This window comes from Schistocerca nitens, chromosome 1 (assembly GCF_023898315.1).
Source record: "Schistocerca nitens isolate TAMUIC-IGC-003100 chromosome 1, iqSchNite1.1, whole genome shotgun sequence".
Classification (NCBI taxonomy): domain Eukaryota; kingdom Metazoa; phylum Arthropoda; class Insecta; order Orthoptera; family Acrididae; genus Schistocerca; species Schistocerca nitens.
The window spans coordinates 7,790,948-7,803,846 of NC_064614.1; positions in this window are offsets into that span (position 1 = coordinate 7,790,948).

Consider the following 12,899-nt stretch of genomic DNA (forward strand, 5'->3'; position numbering starts at 1 on the left):
CCTCGTTCTGACGACCAGAGTTATTGAATATCTTCTCGTCCTTTCCCCTCCCCCCCCCCCCTCCCCCAGAAGAATAAATAATTGCTTTTTTGCTTAGTGCAGAACTTTTAGATTATCTTGACATCAGATTACCTTAGGAAGAAGTCTGAGCAATTAAGAAGACTGAGCACTTAGTTTTTAGCATCAGTGCCAAATTACAAGACTGTTTACTGATTGCCTTTCTTTAGTTGAAGGATGTTTATGGTTAATGTCGAAAAAAATAACTGTAATTAATTGTTAATAAAGGACTGAAAGTTCGCAACTGACTCTATTTGTATTTAAAATAGATAGTCCCGCTTTTAGGGCAAAATGGCCGACTAAAAATGAGGTAAATTCGGATGTCATATTTATGGACCTGGTAACCGTACTTCCAATAAAGGACAGTATTATCAGCAAACAGTCTTATAGTGTTGCTGACCCTAACTGATAAACCTCCTATGTACAATGAGAACATCAGGGGTCCTATTTAGGCTTTCTTGCGCTTCCTTGGGGCACACACGACATTACATTCCTCTTGTCGAACATTTTCCATCCACTACAACGTACTGGGTTCTGTGAGTCAAATATTTATGGAGCCAATCACGCATCTCCTTCTGACGTACGATGTATCATCATTTCCTGCTCAATGATCAGCCAAGTTGCATAGCATCCAGTGGGGATATAGCAAGGAAGAATCAACTTTTTGACCTGACTGTACTGTTTGCACAGTATTGTGTGCGGATAAAGTAAGCTGTGCACCACACGACTAGTTTCTCGTGCAAGCGATGTGGTGGGAGATCCTTTCACGTACTGGCACACTTCTCAACTTCGCCGTCTAACTCTGCGGCAAACTGCCGCTTACCTTCTGTTGCTCTCTCTCTCTCTCTCTCTCACTCTCTCTCTCTCTCTCTCTCTCTCTCACACACACAGACACACACACACCACTTTCACGGGGTTTGTTTTACTGCCGCTGTTTTCATTGAGTTTTCGCTTTGTTTCTGGTGCCGACTTCTATTTGTGTTCGGCCCGCTTGGCTTTGTTCGGGGATCCGCTTTTAACGGACTGGAAATTACTGCTACTGCGCCCCTTCCTGGAGGGCGCCGTGACTAGCATTACAGTGGGGTGGCCACCGCTGGAGGTTCCAGATAGTATACAGTGGAGGAAGCCTTCCTTTTTATTGACCTTCCGTTCACTCGCGTCTGGTCAACTGAAAGGGGCTCACGTAATCGATGGAGGAACTTTAGATCGCGTGAAAGAGAGGCGCATCTTTTAACCTCCCGCACTCTAGTGTGTTATGCACAGAGGTGCTGTCACGTGGCTAGGACACCGAAGAAACCAGGGAATCGTTTTCAAATAACACTTTAGAGGAAATGTTTGTATAAAAGTCTCCTACACAGTAAGTGAAGCTCCGTGCACATCTATTTTTCCGTAAGTCACCTTACGGTATGTGGCCTAGAGTACTTAACGGAATCGCTATCTTTCCCACCATTTACTGTTCCATTCGCGAATGCTGCTTCGGAAGAAGAATTGTCGGTAAATCTCCGTGTGAGATCTAGTTTCTCTAACTTTCTCTTCGTTGTCATTTCGTTAGAAGTCTTGTGACATAGTGCCGTACATCGCCCCTAGTGGAGGAAGGGTTTCACCCATTTATAGTTGAATATACGTAGGTTGAAGCAGAATATTACCTCAAAGAAAAAAGACAGGCCGGGATCAAACCAGAATAGGAAAAGAAGGATTCTGCTTCTTGGCAGCAATCATGGAAGGGGTGTAGGCCAGCAGCTTCAGGAGAAATTAGGTGCAGGGTACCAGGTCAGAAGTTTTGTGAAACCAATTGCTAGCCTTAGCCAGGTGACAGAAAACTTAGGTCAGCTATGCAGGGACTTCGAGAAGGAAGATCAGGTAATTGTAGTTGGAGGAGCAGGAAACAGCCTTGTTATGAATCCAAGATATAGTATTAGAAGTGACATGGACAAAATAGGAACATAAACTGGGCATACAAATGTGGGGTTTGTGGAGGTCTTTCAGCGCCATGATCAGCCCTGCTGTAGGGCAGGTTAACACCGAGCTGAACAGGATGCTCCAGACACTGGCAAAATCTCATCTAAGTATTTTTGTAGTTGATGCTATTGGTAGGTGGGGATACACTACACGTGGCCTGCTCCTAAATAGGAAGGGAAAAGATAAGTTAGCTTCTCTACAGCAGATACTGTAAGATATGATAGCTGTGGTTAATGGGACCAGGTGTTTTAGGTTAAAAGCCTAAGTCCAGAGAGACAACAATAAAGAAAAACAGAATAAAAGAAGCTTCATGTATTCTAAATAGGGATAAAACTAAGGGAAGTATCAATTTACTTTATGAAAATACTATATCAGGGGAATAAAAAATAAAGTAGATGAGCTGTTAGTGTGTTTAGATGATCTCAAAAATAAGAATGAGATTGATATACTTTGTCTGTCTGAACACCATGTAACTGTGGGGATGGAAAGTATTAGTATGAATGGGTATAATTTAGCATCTTACACTTGCAGATTGGTTGGTTGGTTGGGGGGATAAAGGGACCAAACTACAGGGTTGTTAATTCCTGCACTTGCAGATGTAGCGTGGATAAAGGAGGAGTTGCCATTTACACAAAACAATGGTATAAGTACAAAACTGTAGAATTAAGCAAATTTTGTGTCGATCAGCACTTTGAAGTTTGTGCATGTGAAGTACAGCTAGAGAATGTAGTGTTGACATTAGCAAAAATGTACAGGTCCCCATTAGGAGATTGGGAGCTATTCATAAAAAAGTTTCTCTCCCTATTACGCTGTATGTCAGACAAACGAAGAAGTTATAACCTGCGATGATTTCAATGTAAGCTTTCTAAGCAGTTCTGATAGGAAAAGTGAACTATAAGTGTTATTAATGACATATAACTTAGAATCAGTGGTTAGGTTCCCTGCATGTACAGCTCAAGAAAGTAGCACTGTAATAGATAATGTATTTGTGTGGCAAGAGGATGTAAAACTAACACATGCTTTCCTTGTGATAAATGAATTATCAGACCATGATGCACAGTTGATTAACTTACAAAACCTAGCAGGGTTTACAGGTCAGAAACCATTACGTAAAAGCGTAAGGCTGGTCAACCGATATCTGTAGTGCAGTTCAGATAAAGTTTAAGAAAAGTTAGTTGAGAAAATGTATACAATGAGTCAAATGGTAATGATAAATGCAGCATATTTCTTGATAAATTTAGATCCCTTTTGAACATTGTTACCCCAAAAAAATAATTACTAAATGCAACACCAAACAGTTTTCAAAGAAACCTTGGATTACTACAGGTATTAAAGTGTTTTCAGATAGAAAAAGAAAATTGTACAAGACAGCAAGAATTGGTAAAGACCCAGAAGTAATTTCACACTATAAAAATTATTGTAACATACTGATAAAAATTGTCAGAAAATCAAAAATATATGTATTAGAGATGAAATTAACAATGACACACGCACAATTGTCAGTGGCAATTGTAAAGTTAGGGAAAGTTTACGAGGGACGTCTGCAATCGATGTTAATGTATAGCTTGGCAGGGAAGGGGGAAGAAGGCTGTTAAATATGCCTCGTGGCGGAGTGTGCAGGAGGTCGCACGGTCAGGATTTGATAGTGGACATCCAGGGCTGCCGTTAAATGACAAAACAGGAAATTAAGTACAATTAACAGGATGTATTTCAATATACGGAGTACAAAGGGCGCACCTAGGGTCGTAAGTTAGCAGGTTTAGGCCAGTCTAGGAGGTCGAATAATTAATTAAAATGGGCAACGGAAGGGGAAGTGGTTTATGTTGAGTTACGTTGGTGGCCGGTCGTCTGTTCTGCTCGAGGTCTTGATTACAAGACAGAGAAGCAAGTGTGTTCTGCCGATCAGGACGCTCCGGTGTCCCCACACGTGATCGGTATCTCGCGCGCGCTATTGGCTAAAATCAATGGCGTGAATTCGCTAGCAGTTGCAGCAGAGGGCTCAGGGCGTCTCCTGTCAGCAGCTCTAGCTGGACAGAACCGCCTCGGTTTTGAAAGGCAAGCGACTTGTGTCACGTAGACACGGCGTGAATTACTCTGGTAGAAAACTTGTAAAGATTCCACTGGGCCTTTGAAATAAATTTCTTGAAGCAATTCCCTAAAATATTCCTTGACCGGCTGCCATCCCGTACACAACGCTGAAGCAATACTGATCTTGCCGTGGAGAAACATGAAATTGCATACACTGAAACTGACACACTACCGTGAAGTGAACAAACATCGAGATACAGATATAGCCTTTTTCGTGCACGTTTGCCCATTACAGCGGGTTTTTCTGTGATATAAACCAAAAACTGCGGTGTTTTGACTTGTGTTACTTTTGAAACTTCCTGGCAGATTAAAACTGTGTGCCGCACCGAGACTCGAACTCGAGACCGTTGCCTTTCGCGGGCAAGTGCTCTACCATCTGAGCTACCAAAGCACAACCTACGCCCCGTCGTCACAGCTTTACTTCTGCCAGTATCTCGTCTCCTACCTTCCAAACTTTACAGAAGCTCTCCTGCGAACCCCGCAGAACTAGCACTCCTGAAAGAAAGGATATTGCGGAGACGTGGCTTAGCCACAGCCTGCGGAATGTTTCCAGAATGAGATTTTCACTCTGCAGCGGAGTGTGCACTGATATGAAACTTCCTGGCAGGTTATGACTGTGTGCCGCCGCTTGGGATTAGCCGAGCGGTCTAGGCGCTGCAGTCATGGACTGTGCGGCTGGTCCCGGCGGAGGTTCGAGTCCTCCCTCGGGCATGGGTGTGTGTGTTTGTCCTTAAGATAATTTAGGTTAGGGACTGTTGACCTTAGCAGTTAAGTTCCATAAGATTTCACTCACATTTGAACATTTGAACAAAACTGTGTGCCCGACCGAGACTCGAACTCGGGACCTTTGCCTTTCGCGGGAAAGTGGTCTGCCAACTGAGCTACCCAAGCACAACTCACGCCCTTCCTCACAGCTTTACTTCTGCCAGTATCTCGTCTCCTACCCTTCTGCAGGGTTCGCAGGAGAGCTTCTGTACAGTTTGGAAGGTAGGAGACGAGATACTGGCAGAAGTAAAGCTGTGAGGACGGGGCCTGAGTTGTGCTTGGGTAGCTCAGGCGGTAGAGGACGTGCCCGCGAAAGGCAAAGGTCCCGAGTTCGAGTCTCGGTCCGGCACACAGTTTTAAAAAAATGGTTCAAATGGCTCTGAGCACTATGGGATTTAACATCTTAGGTCATCAGTCCCTTAGAACTTAGAACTACTTAAACCTAACTAACCTAAGGACATCACACACATCCATGCCCGAGGCAGGATTCGAACCTGCGACCGTAGCAGTCCCGCGGTTCCGGACTGCAGAGCCTAGAACCGCACGACCACCGCGGCCGGCCCACACAGTTTTAATCTGCCAGAAAGTTTCATATCAGCACACACTCCGCTGCAAAGTGAAAATCTCATTCTGGTTGTGTTACTTTTCTTCCCAGGGCAGGACATAAATTTCTCTTAACGTGTAAAGATATCGATAAACGGCCGGCCGGGGTGGCCGAGCGGTCCTAGGCCCTACAGTCTGGAACAGCGCGACCGCTACGGTCGCAGGTTCGAATCTTGCCTCGGACATGGATGTGTGTGACGTCCTTAGGTTAGTTAGGTTTAAGTAGTTCTAAGTTCTAGGGGACTGATGACCTCAGAAGTTAAGTCCCATAGTGCTCAGAGCCTTTTTGAACCGTATCGATAAACGATTGACCATTAATCATTTCCTGTGTACAAGCACTTTAATAAAAGTTGTGGAGCACAACTCAAAGATTTTACAGGCTTTCAACCGTGACAGTCTACCACAAATCCCTAGGTATCGGTAGTGCGACTATTGCACTGGTGTAGGGTGTATTGATGCCCGCTGCCGTTCGCAGGAGGGCTTCTTGTTGACATCCCCTGAACAGGTAGTGAGGTAGAGTAGCCGGCCGAGTGACGTAGGCTGCAGCGCCAGATGGGAGCGGGGTTTGTTGTTGTCCGCCTGCCCGTGTGGCGGCGGCGTTATTGTATGCACTGGGGACGCAGTGCGACTCCAACACCAGGAGCAGGGAGGCAGGGCCAGGCGGTGACTCGCAGCGCCTGCTGTTTGCGTGTTTGTGTTTGTGGTAAGGCACGGCAGCTGGGGCCAGGGCAAACAGACCACTGCCCTCCGAATGCTAACGAGCCAAAACTCGGGGTGGAGGGGGACAACCGGAGCATCTTAAACTGCTCTGCTCTCATACACCAGCTACAGTGGGCACCACGCAGACCACAGCAGCTGGACTCCAGGAGAAATTCTGATGTGTGTGAGGAGGCAGTAATTTTGCAACAGGTCTTACCCGTACTTTTCTGGAGACCGGAAACGAGAGCCCGGCGCCCGGCTTGAAGCCGTCATCCTCGACCTGTCGAAGGCTTTCGATAAAATGACGAAAATAGCTTTACAATAGTTGGTTGGTCGCAAAATAATAGTCAAGGTTGTTTCTCGACTAAATTATTATTCCTTACGCCTTTCGGGCTGTCCTTCTTCAGATGATCTGGTGGTAAATTCGTAACAGAAAATATTTTGTTCTACAGTCTTGCGAACATCAAGTCTTCTAATTAATGAGCGGATCACCAGCAACAGACAATGGTTCTTTAACATTTTTGACGAGCTGTCACTGAACAAATGGAGGGTAAAACTACGAACAAAAATCAGCATCTTCATACTTCGTTCGGTTATGTTGTGCTCTCCTGTGAACAGGGTGTTTCGGTAAGAGCGTGCAAAAATTTAACAGGAGAAAGAGGACGCTCCACTGAACAATCTGAGGTAGGGAGCGAGAGGTCGGAGAAGTCAGGTTAACAAGATAATAGCGATAAAAATAACATTACTGTGTACTTCTCTTATTTCAATTAGTTGCAGTTAACTGCAAATACCATCATTGACACAATGAACGTACAATTCGTACTGAATCTTACAAAATGTGCTGCACTGACGGCCATCAATCTCAACTCAAGCAAGACATCGCGGAACAAGATTCTGACGCACCCTGACAAATATCCCTGATGTGTTTCGAGTCGCATCACAGGCAGCTACAATTCTGGCAGCTGTTTCCCTCTCCATCTCCGTATCTCACACGCAAGTGACTTTAGATATCCCCACGAGAATAATCAACGGGATTCAGTTCAAGTGATCTCGCAGGCAATAGAACAGGACCTCCCTTTTGCGGGTTTTCAAAAAATAATTGAGGTGTTGAGGCCCTCAACTACATACCCTCTGACTCACTGTTGAAATATTAAAACTTTTGGCTGGTTTCTTTGTCTGCTTACAGGCGTTGACATACGTCAACGGGGACAGATGAAAATGTGAGCCCCGACCGGGACTCGGACCCGGGATCTCCTGCTAACATGGCAGACGCTCTATCCATCTGAGCCACCGAGGACACTACAGCGCGACTGCAGGGATTTATCTCTGGCACGCCTCCCGCGAAACCCACATTCTCAACGTATTGTCCCGCACTACATTCGTAATTCCCCCGCCCATTATACTCATTACTGGCGGCGCGTTGCCGATTCCCGTAAGAGTTCGGGCACTGTTTGTGCATTCGCACAGAAGAAGAAGATGGTCAAGTGGCCGGTGAGCCTGAACTATATATATACTGAGATGGTACCTGTCCTTTCGGACATTATATTAAATATGGTATTCGTGAGTGTAATGCAGACGACGGTGGCGCTATGGCCGGGGACCCTTCGTGCTTATTCCGCGACATTGCAAATCCGGTGGTATTGTGCGCGTGGTTTATGATATTCAGTTGCTGCACCACCTGGCATAGCAGGGGAGAGTTTGTGGAGGTACAACAATAAAATCCGAAGGTAAACCGCGAGAACCATATTTAAAACTATTACGATAAGCTTCGGAAAAGTAAGCCTCATTTAGCGCACACATCGTTGTGAGAGAGCTCGAGCTTCGAAGGTTACTCGAATCCAACAAACCTCGGGGCTTTCTCAGACCACCGGAACAGGAATGCAAAACGTCAGGCGGCCGTAAGAGCTACAGAAACAGCATACCAGTCAGAAGCCCGCGTCACTCGCCAGGCGTCACTCGTCAAGACTCAGAACGACGGCGTCATTTAACAACCGGAGGGACGTCTTATCTTTTCATGAGGAACGCGGGAGGCTTTCGGTGAGGCTAAATTTGATTGTGATATATTAAATGACTATTTGACTCACAAATTAGTCATGGTGGGTCCAAAAGGATCCTGTATAATGCATTGAAATGGAAGGAAGAAGCGGTTGGCATGCGTTGCTCTGGTGGCAATATCTCACATCCAGTACTTGGTCAGGCAGAGGAACACCTAAAAACTCTGCTTCTGTACAAATGTAACCAAGCGAAGCATCTTTTAAGTCTAAATACAAAATATAATGCATGTTTTCAGATTAGACATACAGCAAAGTAACTGAAGCACATTTATTGTGTACCTGCATATGGCACAAAATTTTTTATACATAGTTCTCTACGTCCCTATATACACAGCCACTTATTAATATTGCTAGCTAGCTTATTCGCCATCACTCGTCATAACAAAAGGCTGAGCACAGCCATGGGGCCGGCCGCGGTGGCCGTGCGGTTCTGGCGCTGCAGTCCGGAACCGCGGGACTGCTACGGTCGCAGGTTCGAATCCTGCCTCGGGCATGGGTGTGTGTGATGTCCTTAGGTTAGTTAGGTTTAAGTAGTTCTAAGTTCTAGGGGACTGATGACCTAAGATGTTGAGTCCCATAGTGATCAGAGCCATTTGAACCATTTGAACAGCCATGGGTAACAGCTAGTACATATATACACTCATGAGTCAAAACATGATGACCACTTGTTTCATAGTCTGAAATTACAACGAAATCCAGACCAGTAGGTGCTTACAGGCGTTGATAAATGTCAACGGGGACAATTGAAAACGTGTGCCCCGACCGGGACTCGAACCTGGGATCTCCTGCTTACATTGCAGACGCTCTATTCGATTGAGCCATCTTTTTTTTTTTTTTTTTCTTTTTGCATTTTGTCACAAAGGATAATGCGATTGCAGGGACTTATCACTGGCACGCTCCCCGTGAGATCCACATTTCCAACTTGCTGTCCACACACTACATTTATAGTGCCCCTGCCCACTATACTCATTACTCGCGGAGGTCAATCTACCGATTCCCGTAAGAGTTTGAGCAATGTGAGTGCATCCGCACTGAAGAAGATCATTGGTCGGTCAGCCTTATCTGTATGCAGATGATATCTGTTCTTTCAGACGTGTCCAAACTTCATACATTCATATTGATATACTCGTACGTTTCCCCACTTTTCAGACACAGTGCAACAGTGATCCTGCTTGATATGGATTCTATAAATCCTTGACAGGATTCCAGAAGTATATGGCACCAGATTCTACGCACAAGTCAAGCAATTGCCGCAAGTTATGGGATGACGCTCTACGGTCACACAACTGCCGCCCGATATGTGTTCCAGTGGATACAAATCAGGCACATTTGCTGGTCAAGACGTCAATGTGAGTTCACTGTAATGCCCCTCGAGCCGCTGTAGCACGATTCTGACCTTGAGTCACAGAGAGTTATCCTGCTGGAAGATGTAGCCTGTCATCAGATCTGCCACAGATCGCTGCCTGGCCTGGGTTACCCAGCGGGGGATCCCCCACCTTCTACGTTTTCTGATGAGACGTGGTCGTCCAATACCACATGACCTACTCATTGTTCTTCAACCACTTTCCATAGGTGCTCACGACAGTGATAGGCCAACAGGCCATCAGCTCCGCCGTTGCAGACATTCTCGTCGTTTCCAGCCGCTGGGTCATAACAATGTGCCCTTTCTCAAAACCGCTTACATCGATTTTAGCATATGTGGCCCGTATCTTCGCTATAACGAACGCTCATTCGTCTCTCTTCCGCTTACATTCTTTCCTTATTGCGTCACGTGTCCGCAACACCGCCAGGAGGCATTCAGTTGTCGCAGTGGGCCGTGGTCAGAATGTTTTGGTTCATTATGTGTAGAATGCATGAAAGTACAGTGGAAAATGTGTAACATTATGTCATTACATGAAAGGAGCCTCCACAAAGATTGCAATGATTTCCGACCAAGATAAGACTTGCAATCGGGCGTACCCTGGGCGTCAGGTTTCTCTGGCGGCTGATCCTTTCACACCAGAAACATCATCTTGGTCCTTTTCAGGACCACAGTTTACCATCATATTTATGAATATAGAAGGTATATCATCACTGTGATGTCACCGCCAGACACCACACTTGCTAGGTGGTAGCCTTTAAATCGGCCGCGGTCCGTTAGTATACGTCGGACCGGCGTGTCGCCACTATCAGTGATTGCAGACCGAGCGCCGCCACACGGCAGGTCTACAGAGACTTCCTAGCACTCGCCCCAGTTGTACAGCCTACTTTGCTAGCGATGGTTCACTGACAAATTACGCTCTCATTTGCCGAGACGATAGTTAGCATAGCCTTCAGCTACGTCATTTGCTACGACCTAGCAAAGCGCCATTACCAGTTACTATTGATGCTGTAAAACATGTGCCGTCAAGAGCGATGTTCACCATTTACGGATTAAAGTTAAGTATTCCAACAGCTACGTCCTTTTTTTGCTAAAGTCTAACTTCCTTGTCCTGTTCCAGACCTCACGCCAGTCTGCGTGAGCTAAAACGCGTGCCTTTCGGCTTCCTCTCATAGTGGGTTGGCTCTCTTGCCAATCCACAACAATCACCAAAAGAAGAACTGTTACAAGAGCTGTGCAGACAAACCAAGAGCGATGTACTCTGCATACAGGAGACCCACAGAAGCTGTGAAATGCGCAGACCAAAAATAAACGGAATGCGACTGGCTACGGAAAGACCCCACCCAAAATACGGAAGTGCTGTATTTGTCCAACCAGATATACAGATAATATCATCAGCCTTTACTGAAGCAAATGATATTGGAATCTTAACTTTGGAAATCAAAGGCTGTACAGTCACATCCGTATACAAACCACCGGACGTTGATCTCAGAATCGATCTACCTGATAACTTTTATAGTCAACACACACAAATAGTGACTGGTGACTTCAACTGTCACAGCACCACATGGGGATATGAGCATGATGATGAGAATTGTACAGAATTACAAGAATGGGCGGAAGGCAACCATCTGAGCCTTATACATGACCCTAAGCAACCTGCATCTTTCAACAGTGGCAGATGGAAACGCGGATACAACCCCGATCTGATATTTTGCAGCGAGAACATCTCACAACAGTGCATAAAAACTGTCTGCAACCATATTCCAAATACACAGCACAGACCGATCATGTGCGAAATTTACGCAGCAGTTAGACCGCAGACAGTTCCGTTCAGAAGGAGATTTAACTTCAGGAAAGCCAACTGGCCGAAGTTTACAGAAACGCTGGAGGCTGCAGTTCTCAATATCGAACCTTCACCTGACTCATATGACGCTTCTATGAGGGTTGTAAAGAGGTGCTGCAGAATTGCAATTCCTCGGGGTTGTCGAACATCATACATTCCTGGTCTAACTTCAGTACTCAGTGCTCAATTTACAGAGTATAAGGTACTATTCGAAGAAGATCCATTCAGTGAGACAACGCTATCGGCTGGGAATGAACTTATTGCATCTCTGAAAGAATCCAAAAGGAATTCTTGGGTTAAAACGATGGAAGAACTTGATCTCATCAGAAACAGTCATAAAGCGTGGATTATTGAGACGCCTCAATGACCCAACCAGACCCACAGCACACTGCAGCATTACTGCAGGTCAGATAGCACACCAACTGCTCGTGAATGGGAAAGGAAGCCACAGAATCAATGTCCCGAAAGTACAGCAAGAGGCCCAAGAGCAAACGAGGGATCTGACTCTCCCATTCGAGATATCTGAATTAAACAAGGCTATTAAGGAGAGAAAAACTGGTAAAGCATCCGGTCTAGATGACATCCGTATGGAGCAAATCAAGAATTTCGGCCCAGAAACAAGAAAGTGGATACTGCAGCTTTTCAACAACTGCATGAACCAGTGCCAAATACCAAAGATCTGGCGAAAGAACAAGGTGATAGCTGTTCTGATACCTGGAAAGGAAGCAAATCATCCCAAGAATTTCAGACAAGTTCGCCTTTTGAGTCACCTTTATCAACTGTTCGAACGTATGATTGTGAATAGAATCCTACCAGTAATAGACCCTCTTCTCATACCCGAACAAGCAGGATTTCGACCAAACAGAAGCTGCACAGGGCAACTTTTGAATCTCACTCAGTTTATAGAGGATGGTTTTGAAACCCGTCAAGTAACGGGCGTGGTCTTCGTGGATCTCACAGCAGCGTACGATGCTGTCCATCATCGATTACTCCAGGCAAAATTATACAATATGATCAAGAACGCCCACCTCGTTAGACTACTCAGCACCCTCCTCCAAAACCGCAGGTTTTTTGTTGAATTTCAAGGACAACGCAGTCGCTGGAGAGCGCAGAAAAATGGTCTCCCTCAGGGAAGCGTCTTGGCTCCACTTCTCTTCAACATCTATACCAACGACCAGCCATTGACCCCAGGCACAAGAAGATTCTTATATGCAGATGCCCTAGCCCTTGCTACGCAGAGCTCATGCTTTGAAAGAGTGGAAAGAAACCTCACAACGGCACTTAGAACAGTGTCAAGCTACTACAGTCGGAACCAACTCAGACCAAACCCTTCGGAGACACAAGTGTGCGCCTTTCATTTAAGGAACAGGGAAGCTAATCGTGAGCTACATATTGCATAGTCAGGCATCCAACTCCAGCATCATCACGCACCTAATTACTTGGGAGGCACTCTCGATAGAACTCTGAC